The following is a 16,208-nucleotide window of genomic DNA, read 5'->3' on the forward strand; positions in this document are numbered from 1 at the left end:
CCGGGTTGCTACTACTCCCCCTCACTGCTAAACTTTTTGCAAATGACATAGACCCAAAGAGGGAGGCGTGACTTTGCCGTGGTCACACCGTGTGCGCCTCGGTGGCCGGGAACTGATTGGGAGCCAGGTTCCCCGGCAGGAGACCCCGCGCGTGGGGCGCGTCACTCACATGGGATGCCACCGCTCCGGCAGACGCCTGTGCAGCGAGATGCGGTCGCTGAGGTAGGTGTTGATCTGGTGCCGCTGGATGCTTTCCTCCTCCAGTTTCTTGTTGGTTTCGTCCAGCTCCAGGCTCACGGCGCGGCCCAGCTCGCCCAGCGCACTGGGTGGGAGCCTCGGCCGCGGGTAGACCGGGCGGCGCAGCCGCTGCAGCCGCTCCTCCTCGCTCTCGCCCGGCCGCTGGGCAACGGCGGCGGCAGCGCCAGCTGGCTCGGGGAGCAGAGCAGGGCGCTGGAGCGCGCGCTCCTCTAGACCCGGGGAGGGGCTTCGCCAGAGCACCGAGGCCAAGGCCAAGGTGGCGGCCGCCGCGGCTAGCAGCGCCAACAGAGCCAGCGAGGAGGGGCAGCGCCGGGGCCCCCGCAAGAAGCGCCGCCGTGGTTTCCACCACATGGCCCGGGGCAGCGCTCACACTGCCTGCCCGCGGCGGCGGCGGCGGTGAAGGAGGAGGAGGAGGCGGCTAACCCGGATCCCGGAACCCTACTCGGGCGCGGACTCCACAGCTCCCCGCCCCCACCTAGCCGGGGGCACCCCGCCCCACCTGCCCTCCTCTGGGCTCGCCCATCGGCGCTCGGCGCTCCCGCAGGAGTCCCACGCGCCCTCCCCTCCCTCCGGCCCACGCTCACTCTCACCCCTCTTCCTTTTCCTGGGCCCTGCCCTTTCTCCCAGTCCCGGCCCTGCCCCCTTGCAGACCGGGCAGTCCCGCTGATAGTGGCGAAAACAGAGAAGTTCTCGGAAAACTTTGAAAAGCAGACCCAGGACAGACTGCGGTGGGGGGGAGTCACTCCTCTCCCAAAAGAAGGGGCGGGAGGGGAGGAAGGAACGAAGGGAAGGTTGGTTGTTTTTTGGAAGGGGGCGCATCTGGGTTGTTCAGAAGCTACTCTGACCGAGGGCGAGTTTATTGATTGAAACTGAAGTAGCTTCTTTAGTTAGTTTTGGTTTTTTTTTTTAATTCTGAACTTAACTTTTTTTTTTTTTTTAAGATTGTTTTATACCAAGTAGAACGGATAAAGGAATACCAGTGGAAACAGGGATCTTCGTTAACATATAACTTGCTTCAAGTAAATTCAAATCAAAGCAAATTCAAATCAAAGCAATCTGTTACTTTCAAAGCTGTCCTAACTTTTTTTCTGTTAAAACTATAAGGCATGAATTTATCATCTAATGATATTTGACAAAGAGTGTAAAATATTCCAGGACCTGGATAAAATAGTGTTTGTTATAGCTGTTGCCACCAAACAGAATAGGAAAGGTAAAGTTTTACAGGCTTACCAACTGATGCAAGTTTTATACCGTATTTCTTATCAAAATCCTGCTAACTTTCTAATGCACATTTTTTTTAAAGTTCTGGCCACTTTTTTTAAAGATAAAGATAACTTTCCTTGTTCTGTTTTGTTTGTAAACGGTTGTCTTTATTTTTTTTTTTTTATTTTAACAAGTTCCACAGTTTCAGGCCTGCCTTTTCTACCAGCCATGGAGTCCCATTAATAGGTGTGGAAAGCTGCTATTTGAAAGGTGTGAAAGCACCCTACCCAAAGTTGTATTTGTATTCAGGAACAAACCCAGGATTCATGGTCAAATTTGCCAACAGATAGATTTTACACTTTGTACTTCCTACCTGCCACCATCAGAGTTTTAATTTCTAGAAATCACTCCAGTAAAATGTTTGCCCCTGGCTGCTTCTTCAGTAAGAGAATGACAGTTACAGATAATGGGGGAAAGATGCTAAAATGAACATAGTTAATAGCACCTAGAAATAGAAGAAATTTTAGAGGTCAACTCTCTTCCTACAGATGAAGAAACTAAGGCTCTTAGATGATTTGCCCCAGGTCACATAAGGGGAAAAACTTAGAAGGCTATACCCATCTATATAAGGCCAATTAATTAATTAATTTACCAGTTAGTGAGTTTAATGAAGGAGAACATATGGCATTTGGGACATTGAACAAAAATGGCCTCCTCCCTCACTTCCACAGCCAGGAATCTCTCCTCTCCTAGAAGGGATTATAAACAGAGTGCCAAGAGAATAAGAAGCAGTCAGAGCTTTGGGCATAGGTTATCCTTGGAGCTCCACTTTGTCCTGGTGGTCAGAGGTCAAAGAAGACAGATATCACTTCTGGTTGAACTCATATACTTTTGGATACTGTAGAGCTGAGCAGATTCCAAAGCCTTGGCCTCCTGTGAAAAACATTGGTATCCTTCCCCTGAAGGAGCAAGGAAAGCTGCTTTCCCCTTTAGGACTCACTGGAGCCTTCTCTAAACTGCCTCAGAAGCAGAGCTTGTGGCCAACAGTGTTTTTCCAACCCTCTGGAGTGTTCTGTAAAAAGGGGAAGTGCTGTTGGGTGATGTAGATCTCCTGGACATTGAGTCCTTTTTTTTTTTTTACTATAATTCTTTATATCTCCTTGCATAGAATATACAGCTCTCACCCAATGACCACCATATATCAATGACAAGTATAACGACTTCTACTTAGACCATTTGGTACAAAGAAACAGAAAGACATAGTCAACCACAAGTAACTTTTGGCACTCCTATTTCCTTGCATCCATCAGACCACTTGAGGATATTTTCTCCTTTTTTAAGGAAGGACCCAATTACAAAGTACTATTTCAATGACTTACCGTGTTACAGAATGGCCTCAGCTCTTAACAGGTTGAGTTCTGACAGGTTTTTTTCAAGCCAGAAAGACTTTGAGTGGAATAAGTAAAATCTTTGCTGTCCAGAACTAGCTTTGCTAATATCAAAGAAAAAAACTATTAACACTGTACCTTGCATTTTAGTCATAAATTTGTCAGAAGCAATTTTACTTAACGTTAAACTAATACCTAAGCCATCATTAGCAGCATAGAGATAGCTATCCAAACCGGCATTTTCCCTAGCCCTTCTGATATGTCTCTCTGTCCCAAAAATGATTTGAAGTAACATTTATAGGAATCTTGGAGAAAAATCATAATATGCAAAAATACAGTTTGGGGTTTATAATCCATAATAATTGAGTAACAAAAGTCACTATCCCGTTCCCTCCCTGACCTCTATCTTCAAAGATTCAAAGACTTTCCTTCCTATGGGACTTCTCCCATGTTGATATGATTAATATCAAGAATTTCTTTTGTATAATAAAGATACTTCCCCTTTTAAAATTTTAATTAATTAATTGAAAAAAAAATTTCCCATGGTTCCATGATTCATGTTTTTTCCCTTCCTTCTTCCCTCCCCTCTCCGAGAGCCAATAAGCAATTCCACTGGCTTATACATGTATTATCACTCAATACCTATTTCCATATTATTCATTTTTGTAATAGAGTAATCTTAAAAGACCAAAACCCCAAATCATTATACCCATATAAACAAGTGATAAATCTTATGCTTTTCTTCTGTGTTTCTACTCCAACCATTCTTTTTCTCCATGTGGACAGCATTCTTTCTCATAAGTCCCTCAGGATTGCCCTGGGTCATTGCATTGCTGCTAGTAGCAAAGTTCATTACATTTGATAGTTCCACAGTTTCAGTTTCTGTGTACAACATTCTCCTGGTTCTGCTTATTTTACTCTGCATCAATTCATAGAGGTCTTTCCAGTTCATATAGAAATCAAGCATTCATCATTCCTTATAACACAATAGTATTCCATCACCATCAGTACCACAATTTGTTCAGCCATTCCCTAATCAATGGACACCCCCTCATTTTCCAATTATTTGCCACCACAAAGAGCATAGATATGAATATTTTTGTCCAAACATTTTTTATTATCTCTTTTGGAGTACAAACCCAGTAGTGGGCATATAATCTTTTTTTTTTTTTTTTTTGAAACCCTTACCTTCCATCTTTGATTCAAGCTCCAAGGCAGAAGAGTGGTAAGGGCTAAGCAATGGGGGTCAAGTGACTTGCCCAGGGTCACACAGCTGGGAAGTGTCTGAGGCCAGATTTGAACCTAGGACCTTCCATCTCTAGGCCTGGCTCTCAATCCACTGAGCTATCCAGCTGCCCCCCCCATATAAACTTTTAAAGCCCATTGGGCATAGTTCCAAATTGCCTTCCAGAATGATTGGATCAATTCACAACTCCACCAGCAATGTATTAGTGTCCCAATTTTGCCATATCCCCTCCCACATTTATTTTCCTTTACTGTCATATTGGCCAATCTGCAAGGTGTGAGGTGGTACCTCAGAGTTGTTTTGATTTGCATTTCTCTAATCAGGAGGGATTTAGAACACCTTTTTCATTGCTTATTGATAGTTTTGATTTCTTCATCTAAAAACTGCTTATTCCTATCTCTTGAACATTTGTCAGTTGGCTTGACTTCTTGTACATTTGTCTTAGTTCCATATAAATTTGAGAAATTAGATCTTTGTCAGATTTTAGTTATAAAATGTTCCCCCTATTTGTTGCTTCCCTTCTAATTTTGGTTGCATTGGTTTTGTTTGTACAAAAAACTTTTAAATTTAATATAATCAAAAAAAATTTCACTTTACATCTTATAATGTTCTCTATCTCTTGCTTGGTCTTAAATTATTTCCTTTCAATAGATCTGACAGGTAGACTCTTCTGTGTTCCCCTAATTTACTAACAATTTCCCTCTTTATATTTAGGTCATTTACCCATTTTGAATTTATCTTGGTATAGGGTATGAGATGTTGAACCAAACAGTTTTTCCCATACTGTTTTCCAATTTTCCAAGCAGGTTTTGTCAAGTAGTGAGTTCTTGTCCCAAAAAGCTGGGATCTTTGGGTTTATTGAACACTAGCTTGATAAGGGCATTTATTCTAAGTGTATTCCTCCCTTCTGTCTCTTAGCTAGAACCATATTGTTTTGATGACCACTGCTTTATAGTACAGTTTAAGATCTGGTACTGCTAGACCCCCATTCTTCACATTTTTTTTTCATTATTTCCCTTGATATTCTTGCTCTCTTCTTCCAGGTAAACTTTGTTATAATTGTTTCTAATTCTATAAAAAAGTTTTTTGGTAGTTTGATAGGTATGGAACTGAATTAGTACATTGATTTAGATAGGATTGTCATTATATTAGCTCTTCCTACCCATGAGCAATTAATGTTTTTCTAATTATTTAGATGTAGTTTTATTTGTGTGAAAATCATTTTGTAGTTTTGTTCATTTAATTCCTGTGTTTGTCTTGGCAAATAGATTCTTAGATATTTTATATTGTCTAGAGTGATTTTAAATGGAGTTTCTCTTTCTTACACTTGCTGCTGATTTTTATTGGAAATATGTAGAAATGATGATGATTTGTTTGGGTTTATTTTGTATCCTGCAACTTTGCTAAAGTTATCAATTATTTCCACTAACTTTTTAGTTGATTTTCTAGGATTCTCTATCAAATCATCTAAATATACCATCAAATCATCTAAAAGAGTGTTAATTTAGTTTCCTCACTGCCTACTTTAATCCCTTCAATTTCTTTTTCTTCTCTAAATCCTACTGCTAGAGTTTCTAGCATTTCTAGTACAATGTTAAATAATAGAGGTGATAATGGGCATCCTTGCTCATTGCAGATGATACTTGCTGATGGTTTTAAATAAATACTGTTTATTATTTTGAGGAAAGGCCCCCCCTTCTATTCCTATACTTTCTAATGTTTTTAATAGGAATGGGTGTTGTATTTTGTCAAAGGCCTTTTCTGCATCAATTGAGATAATCATGTGTTTTTTGTTAGTTTGGTTGTTGATATGGTCAATTATGTAGATGATTTTCCTAATATTGAACAGTCTTGCATTTCTGACATGAATCCCACCTGGTCATAGTGAATGATCCTTGTGATATCTTGTAGTGTTTTTGCTAGTATTTTGCTTTTCCATAAATAACAAAGTGGAAGTTAAATAGAAGTATAATTTAAGATTTTTGCATCTATGTTCATTAAGGAGATTGGTCTATAGTTTTCTTTCTCTGTTTTTGGTCTTCCTGGCTTGGGGATAAGTGCCATATTTGTATCATAAAAAGAATTTGGTAAGATTCCTTCTTTGCTTATTTTGTCAAATAGTTTGTAGAGTATTGGGATTAATTGTTCTTTAAATGTTTGATAAGAGTTCACTTGTGAATCCATCTAGTCCTGGGGAGTTTTTCTTAGGGAGTTCCTCCATGGCTTATTCAATTTCTTTTTCTGAGATGGGATTATTTAAATATTTTATTTCCTCTTTTGTTAATCTAGGCAATTTATATTTTTTGTAAATATTCATCCATTTCACCTAGATTGTCATATTTATTGTCATATAATTGGGCAAAATAATTGCCTTAATTTCTTCATAATTAGAGGTGAGATCACCCTTTTAATTCTTGATACTGTTAATTTGATTATCTTCTTTCTTTTTTAATTATATTAACCAATAGTTTATCTATTTTATTTGTTTTTTCAAAGAACCAGCTCCCAGGCTTATCTATTAGTTAAATGATTCTTTTATTTTCAATTTTATTAATTTCTCCTTTGATTTTTAGGATTTCCAATCTATATTGTCACGTGGGTAAGGCTGACTTCCTTGGCCTAGCTGGGCCAGTTCTAAACTCTGCCTATCTGGCTATTGGGCCTTGTGGCTTACAGCTTCATTTATCAAGCTTTGTAACCTTCTTCTCTCTCCGTCCAGGCCAAGCCTCTCCTTTTTCTCTTTATTCCTACTTTTACCTACCGATTGTAAATAAACTCTTCAACCCGATGCTGACTTGGGTCTGATTTAATTACGGAATCAACCTAAATTGTTGATTCCTGGCGGCCACATATTTTTAATATATATCTATAAATACCTAAATTTTCCCTCTTACATTTTTGGTCTTTATCTGAAGATTTTTAACTTGTTCTTTTTCCAGTGTTTTATTTTATTTTATTTTTTTTGTTTTTTGTTTTGTTTTTTTTTTGTTTTTTTAGTTGCCTGCCCAATTCATTGATCTTCTCTTTCTCTTTTTTGTAGATATAGGCACTCAGGGATAAACATTTTCCCCTGAGTACTGCTTTGGCTGTATCCCACAAATTTTGATGTTGAATCCACATTGTCATTCTCTTCAATGAAATCAATAATTGTTTCTATGATTTGTTCTTTAACCCCCCAGTATTGAAGAATTAGATTATTTAATTTCCATTAATTTTTAATTTGCCTCTCCATGAACCCTTACTAATTAAAATTTTTATAACATGATCTGAAAAAGTTGCATGTATTATTTCTGCTTTTCTGCATTTGTTTGTGATATTTTTATGCCCTAGTACGTCGTCGATCTTGGTATATTTACCATATGCTGCTGAAAAGAAGGTATGTTCCTTTTTATCCCAGGTCCTTCCCTTTGAATGGAAGAGAGGGCACTTCTCTTGGGTGAATAGACTACCACTGGACAAACTTCAATTTCTACCCTGAATCCATTGCCTTAGAAAAGCCTATTGTGTACAAGTCTGGATCTTTTTAAAGCAAAAAACATATTATTTCTTATTATTTACAGTTGAACTTAAACAAAGAGAGAGGTTTTTTCATAGGTTTCGACACTAAGAATATAAAGTTTAGCCAAGCACCAGAATGCTGGCCACCAAAAAATTAATTTTTTTGGCCATGGTGACCCAAAAAAATACACTAAAATGGAAAATAGCCCTCAATCCTTTATATTCCTCTGCTGCTTCTACAGTAATAGTGACACAGTCATAAATAACGGGAGAAAAGTGCTAGATGATTTGCCCAAGTCTGAAGGCCATAGCTTTCAATATAGGAGGTCATACATAGCCAATGCTCATTTCATTTTGTGCCATATTGCTTCCCTACAAACACAAATTTAATTATGAGTACTTGTTCTGTTGTGCCAATCAATCAAGTTGATATAACTAATAGGAGAAATGAATTATATTTATTTTGGCATTCTCACAATAAATTAAATTATTAGAATTAAAATAATTATAGGATCATAAATTTAAAGCTAGAAGAATTTTAGTGGTCATCAAGTCCAACTTCCTCATTGAGGCTCAGAGATCATAACTTAACTGGCATTCCAAATCCCATAAGTGGCTGAGGTAGAATTTGAACTTCAGGTCTTCTTGACTCAAAGACCAGTACCCAGTCCAAAGTACTACCTAGTGGGCAATAGTTGGATTTAGAATCATGAATGTAGAATTGGAAAGGACTCCAAAAGCCATCTAGTTCACCCTCTCATTTACAAGTCAAGAAACTGAAGCCCAGAGAGATATGTGACCTGCCCAGAATCACAGAGGCAAAAAGCATCCAAAGAAGGATTTGAACTAAGGTCCTCTGAATCCAAAGTCAAACCTTTTCCATAAATAACAAAGTGGAAGCTAAGTAGAAGTATACCTCCTTAGAGAAGCAAATAAAGGGAATAATAGCAGGGTTGGTTCCATCACATGAACAAAAGCAACAAAAAACATCAGTTTATAGAACATTTGCTCATCTCACTTTGCATTATTCATACATAATAAAAGCCAAATGACTACCAAGAAGATAAATACAAGTTATGCATCAGTAGCTATTGTACTGGATAAACTAGATGTATTCCATGATCAACTCAAAATAAGTCAACATATAAATTGTGGTTAGGAAATTATTATAAGAAGTCAGGAATGGGGGCAGCTGGGTAGCTCAGTGGATTGAGAGCCAGGCCTAGAGATGGGAGATCCTAGGTTCAAATCTGACCTCAGACACTTCCCAGCTGTGTGACCCTGGGCAAGTCACTTGACCCCCATTGCCTACCCTTACCACTCTTCTGCCTTGGAGCCAATACACAGTATTGGCTCCAAGACAGAAGGTAAGGGTTCAAAAAAAAAAAAAAAGAAGTCAGGAATGGGGGCAGCTGGGTAGCTCAGTGGATTCAAAGCCAGGCCTAGAGACAGGAAGTCCTGGGTTCAAATCTGGCCTCAGACACTTCCTAGTTGTGTGGCCCTGGGCAAGTCACTTAACCCCCCACTGCCTAGCCCTTGCCACTCTTCTGCCTTGGAGCCAACATGGAAGGTAAGTATTTAAAAAAAGTCAGGAAAGTCCTCACTCTTCTGTGAAAGGATTCAGGATACAGGCACAAAAGGGGAGCTGCTTCCTTCTAATGGAATACACTCAAGGAAGACACAGAGAGTAAGTTTATTATGCAGAACTGGAAGGCAGAGAGTCTGATGCATATATGGATGTAGAAAGTAGCCCATCTTAAAGGCCTTCCATGACCACACTCAGATCTAGAAAGGGACTGATGCCTCTGAGAAGCCACTGCATCCTCAAGACCCTATAAAGAAGGAACTAGCACCAGATGAGGATATTGAGTCTGCATTGTCCTGTGGAGTGTCTTGACAGGTAGAAAGATCAATTAGAGAGCCATGAGCCTGAGGACCAGAGACAAGCCTAGAATGGTTTGGTGAATGGTGGAGTAATGATGCAGAGAGGAAGAAATTTGAATATTGCCCTTTAATGGTACTAAATCATATGGACTTGTGCAGTTCCAGAGCAAGGGGAAAGTTGATGCATTAAGATCCCAAACAGCACAGGACAGTCCTGTATGGAAGTCAGAAAGATGGTAATTTTTAATATTTTTTTTTCAGTTACATGTAGAAACAGGTTTTGACAATTTTTTTCACATTTTAAAATTCAGATCTTCTCCGTCTTCTATCTATGCTCCTCACCAAGGCAGTGAATAGTCTGATATAGGTTATTGTAAGGATGGGGGATGGGACAAAAAGAGCCAGAAGAAGGCCTTTGGTGACAGTTACTGACAGTTGGGACGAGAGAGAATTCTGGGTAATTCTCTGGAGGAGAGAAGAGGGGAAGGAGTTCTGGCAGAGGACTGAGAGAGGGAGGAAGAGAACATCTCAGCTCCGATTCAGTCCTGAGACCTTCCTGAGGATCTTTCTTTGGACATTGAAACTCTGCTTCCCTGGTCAAAGGCATCCCATCGCTTCTCATCCAGCAAGACTTCAACCGTAGAGTCAGCTAATTGTCTGGACTCCATTTTGGGAGCCATCTCTTAGGCTCCTTCTCCCATTACCCAACCTTGCTGAGAGACCCTTTCCAGTTTAACTTGCAATTGTAGAAAAGGATAGAAATAGGAAATAGAAATAGAAACTGAAGAAGAAGCGGTGAGGGGAGACGCTTAGAAGTGGGAACCCCAAAGGTTCCCACCCGAGTGACAGACCCCATAGAAATAGAGAAGAGGGCACCCCAAAATCCCTCTGCCCTTCATCCCTTTCCCCAATCCCTATATTGATATTAATAAAAGCCATTCATTAGTCAGACAGCGTTCCAGAGTGCCTGAGAGACAAAGAGGGGGAGGGAAATCACAGCTGGGTCTGGCTACCTCTATCTTGAAGCCAGACCACCCACTGTGAAGTTGGCTGACCTCGGGGGAGGCTTGCGTGAACCCCAATACCTCCTCTTATAGGGAAGCCTCATGCCCAACTCCTGTGGGGTGGCACGACCATTCAGGTCACCCAGTTTCAGGGTGACGCCCCCTCAAAGTCTTGGCAGTGGAATTCCTGCAAGGTACAGGATCAAGCCTCACCCAGAATTCCAGAGGACCCCCCCCCCGAGAACTCTGGGTGAGGGGACAGTTGGAAAGGAGTTTTTAACAGTTGATTCCTGGGGGTTGAGGGGAGCAGATCTTTCTGCTTGGTTTTCTCAGTTTGGGGTTTGCCTAGGAGGCCATAGTGGCAAAAGCCATTGTGGTTTCTACTCAGGAGTTTGCCTGTCTAGAAGGATTAGACCTTTCCAGCATCAATATAATAGTTATTTAGTTATTTAGATATTAGGAGTAATTATTATTAGCTTTGAGGGCAAGTTAGCTAAAGGTCGGCCACTCCCTCCTCGCGGGGAGGGACAGTTTCTACCTAACTGATCAGGGCTTCCCAGTTTATCCAGTTTCCCTGTTTTCCCTTCCTTCTTTTATCAATATAAGCTTTATCTTTGATAGCAGTGCCTGAGTTTTATTTTGGTATACTCACACAGCCATTAAGCTTGGTTCCTGACTGTTGCCAGCCTAAGAAGTCTGTTCCTTCTCAGTCCTTATCGTCAAGATATCTAGCTTCTACTCAGTTCCTCAATCAAACCTGTGGAGAATATAAGTTGAGGAGGACATCATAAGAGATTAGCTTTGCTGAGCCTTGTCAGAAGTCATTGTCCTGTTTCCACATTCAACTGAAAACCAACTGCTGAGAAGAAAGGGTTTGAGAGGAAGGAGCACTTGCCCCTCCCCACTCACTCAAGCCTGTGTGAGGGGGAGGAGAGTGTCTTGCAGGCACCTGGCCCTGGCCAGACCATCAGCTTCCCAATATCCCTGTTATTACAAACATAACATCTAGAATTGGAAGAGAATTTAGAGATATTTGCCTCTTAGCAACACCTCAGATAATTTCTAAGTTATCCTATCTTACTCATTTTATAGATGGGGAAACTGAGGGCCATGGAGGTAAAGAGATTTGTGCCAACATCCCACAGGTAGTGGCACAACCAGGATTTAGCCCCCTTCCTACAACTCCAAAACTTGTATTCTTTCTACTACCCTCGCTGCTTTTCCAAGAAAAGTTTAATACAAAAGACATCACAATGAGAGCTAAGACCCAAGAAGCTAAAACACTTATTTGGCATGGATGTATTTGTAGTCAAGAGAGACTATGAAGGACAAGCCAAGAAACTGTTAGAATTAATTGGAAACTCAATTGACTTCAGTAGAAAAAATGACTTATTTGCAAAATATTGAGACAGAGAATGACAGATTATGAACAGTGTCAATTCCCAAAGCAGGGAAAAGAAAAATATAATGGGTATGGGAGAACTAGTTGAGGCAGAACATATTGAATATATTTGAAATGGAACTAAAAAGAGGATATAACTTATGCTCATTCTACCCCCCTGACCTGTGCCCATTCCATGCCCTTTTATTCAAGTGAATTATTATTTCCCCCCACCCCGGATTTGGGATAATGATGATTATTTAAAGAAAGGAAGTGATAAAGTTGTTTAACACCCTGTCCTCCACTAATCCCCACGGGGAATCCAGCTTTTGATGAATACCATTCTCATCTCCTTTGTGAGCTCTCAAGAAAGAGAATGAAAAAGATAGGCATTCTCTTTTTCCTCAACTATCCCCATGGTAGTCTTCCTGTTGGCTCTTCTGGCTACCTAAAGTGAAGAGCCAGTGATCTCAATAAAAATTTCCAAATTCCCACATGGGATATAGCAAATTGAGATTTTAGATTAATTTTAGATAAATTGAGATTTGGAGACTGTAACTCTCCAAATGTACAACAGATGGAAACATAAAGTGAAAGTGTATCTAGAGTAGTAGGTTCTAACAATGAATGAAAATCCTATTGCTTTGTGAGATAGAGGAGAAGACAGCTTTCTTCACAAACATTTCCCTAGTTTTCCCTTGATAAAACGAGAAAGACTCAGAGTTGGGTTCCTAGACACACACCTTGCAGCATTTGGAAGTATTTCAAGAAGATGACTGGAGACAGAGGGCTCTCTATAAGAGCATTTTTTTTTCAATTTTGCTATGTCTAATAAGCTATGTGACCACAAAATGCTTAATATTTGTGTCCTATGAACGTTATTAGAAGATATTCCAGATGTGGCACTGAGGTGCATCCATATATTTCCTTTTTTCCCCAAAAATATTTTTGAGCTACAAGAAAGCACATGGGTTTTTCTTGAGGTCAGGGGCTATTTCTTTTTGGTATTTGTATTCCCAATACCTAGTCTGAATACCCAATCTGACTACATGTTAAATTTTAGAAGCCTCATAGACAGTTTTTTTTAATCAGCCCAGCCTCAAAATAATTGTATAATTTCTCTTTTTTTTGTTTTACTTAATAAATTTTTTAAATAGCTATATTTAAGTGATTTGAGTCACTAGTTAAAAACTTCCAATCGGGACTATGGGAACTGGAGCTCAGAAGAGAGACCAGATCAGTATATAGCTATTTGGAGGTTATCTCTGTAGAGATGATTGAACCCATGTAAACTATTGTGATCAAATAAGAGAGTATAGAGAGAGGAAATAAGAGAGCCCAGGACAAAGTTAATGGGAATATATGTGTAAGATACTGTTCCTTTTAGTTAGTAGGTATAAGTGTAAGATACCGTTCCTTTTAAAGTAATGCCCTTTTCATAGAGATTTTCATGCCGAAAAGGACAGAAAATGTATTACATTCCAACTTCCAGTTCCATGCCTTTTAATGACTGTCTCCCATTCCTGAAATGTCCTTTTTTCCTTGTCTCTGCCTCTTGGTTTCCCTGGCTTATTTAAAGACAGTACAAAATTCTACCTTCTTTAAAAAACCTTTCCTAGATTCTCTTGTTCTCTTCCTGCCCCCTGCTTAGCTTCTAGTGCTTTGCCCCTGTGCACTAAAAGTTAAGCAGCGGGGCAGGAAGGAGTCAGAGAAATTAGGAAAGGTTTGTATATGTCATGTGTGTACATAGTTGTTTGCACATGTTATATTCCCTATTAGAACATGAGCTCCTAAAAAAATTAAATAAAAATAAGTAAATAAATAAACAAACAGATAGATAGATAGATAGATAGATAGATAGATAGATAGATAGATAGATAGATAGATAGATAGATAGACAGACAGATAAAGTCTTGCTTTTATAGCCCCAGTGCTTAGAATGATTCCTGGCACATAGTAAATCCTCAGTAAATACTGGGTGACTTGACTTGAGTTTTGTATAAAGAGAGTTATATCAATTTGAAAATGATGTAAAACATTGCTTTTATGATAGATGAACCTTTTGATTCCTAAAAGGAATCCTCCTTCTTGATCTCTATAGCCTTGGACATTATTGATCATCCTCTTCACCTTGATGCTCTTCTCTGAGTTTTCATGACACTACTCTCTTCTGATTCTCCTATCCACCTGACTACTCTATCTTCTTTTTCTTTACTGAACCCTCTTCCACATCATACCCACTAATTGGGAAGGTGCCCCTATGCTTTGTCTGGGACCCTCAATTCTTTTCCCTCTATGCTCTTTCAGTTGGTGATCTCATTAACTCCCATGGATTCCATTATCCTGTAGATCAATGGTCAGCAAACTTTTTGGCCTTGAGAGCCATAAACGCCTGCAGAAGGAGGAGGATGGAGGCAGAAGGTGCTGGAATATGGGGTGGGGGCTGAAGGGCCTCCTGGGGCACATCCTGGGGCTCTGCCCAGACTGGCCGGTTGGGAGGTGGAGCCAGATAAGGCTCGAGAGCCATACCTTGCCGACCCCTGCTTTAGATGCTGATGAATCTCAGATCTATTGGACAAACCTCTCTTCTGACTTCCAGTCTCCAATCTCCAGTATCTGTCAGACTTCTCAAACTAGATATCCCTTAGGAATCTTAAATTCAATATTCCAAAACTCAACTTGTTATCTTTATTCTTCCCTATAAACTCTCCCCCCTTCCTAATTTCCCTTTTATTGTTGGACCATCATTCTCCTTGTCACAGGTTTGCAAGGTAGGTCTCTTTGTCTGTGACTCCACATATCCAATCAGCTGTCAAGTCCTGTAATTTTTACCTTCATAATGTCTCTTATATGCCTGCTTCTGTCTTCTAATACTGATACCACTAGTGCAAGCCATTTGTAATAGTCTATTGGCCACTTCCCACCCCTTACCTTCCATCCATACTAAGTATCAGTTCCAAGGCAGAAGTGCAATAAAAGCTAGAGTTAAGTGACTTGCCTGGAGTCACACAGCTAGGAAATATCTGAGGTCACATTTGAACCCAGGACCTCCTGTCTCCAAGACTGGTTCTCAATTCACTGAGCCACCTAGCTGCTCTTGTTCACTTTTCCTGCCTCAGTCTCTCCTCTTTCCAGTTAGTTATCTGAAGAAGTGAACTTCATTCTCTAAGAAATCGGGAACTGTTGTGAATTCTTGAGTATGGCAATGATGTGGTCATAATTGCATATTAGGTTCATTAAATTGAAAGTGGTGTGAAAAATGTATTGGAAGGATGATATTACTGGTAGCAAAGAGACAGCCTAGGGACTACTGAAATTCTTTAGGCAAGAGGTAATAAACACCTGGAATAGGTGATAGTAATCAGTCAATGTCAGATGCTTTTGTATGTGCCAGGTACTGTGCTAAGGCACTGCTGACAGTAGTACAAGTAGGGAAGAAGAGATGGGTCCAAGAAATATTACAGACCTCTCTCTGGCAGATAACAGATCTTATAAGATACTATTTTAAATTCTTTGATTCGGGCTGATACTTATAAGACACTGCTATCATCATAAGTGTAATATAAGAAAAATTGATTACCTGTATTCTTTCTTTGACTTCACTATAGGGGGGAAAAGAGCTATTAGTAAAAACATGCTGGAAAGTCTGTCCCTATTGTTTGTATGTTTTGAATGTTTCCAGTATTTAAATTATATTCCACCCGAGATCGTTTTGAATTTGAAAAAAGAGACCTCTAAAGCTTGCAGTACTTCTTCTCTACCAACACCCTGGCCCCCTTTGAAAAAGGCCACAGAATGTTTAGAAATAATACTTAAATGATGATGTAGCTGTGTGAATTTATTGCACTGAAATGATAAAAACTCAGCTGTGATATTTATGTTCTAACAGTATATTTTTGTTTCCAGAATACTACTGTAGCCAAGGGTAGGCTGAGCTAATATAATAAAAATGACAATACTACCTAATTTAATTTACTTATTTAGTGTCATACCAATCAGACTACCAAAAAACTACTTATAGAACTATAAAAGATAATAACAAAATTCATATGGAAGAACAAAAGGTCAAGAATATCAAGGGAACTAATGAAAAAAAGGTGAAGGTTGGTAGCCTGGCAGTACCAGATCTTAAACTGAACTATAAAGCAGTAGTCATCAAAAGAACCTCCTACTGGCTAATAAATAGAATGGTAGATAGATGAAATAGATTAGGGGTAAATGACTCAGCAAGCTAGTGTTTGATAAAGATCCCAGGTTTGGAGATAAGAACCCACTATTTGACAAAAACTGCTTGTAACTGTTACAAATAAAATTGATATAGAAGGGTATATTTAAAAATATTAAGG

This window comes from Gracilinanus agilis, chromosome 1 (genome assembly GCF_016433145.1).
Source record: "Gracilinanus agilis isolate LMUSP501 chromosome 1, AgileGrace, whole genome shotgun sequence".
NCBI classification, from domain to species: domain Eukaryota; kingdom Metazoa; phylum Chordata; class Mammalia; order Didelphimorphia; family Didelphidae; genus Gracilinanus; species Gracilinanus agilis.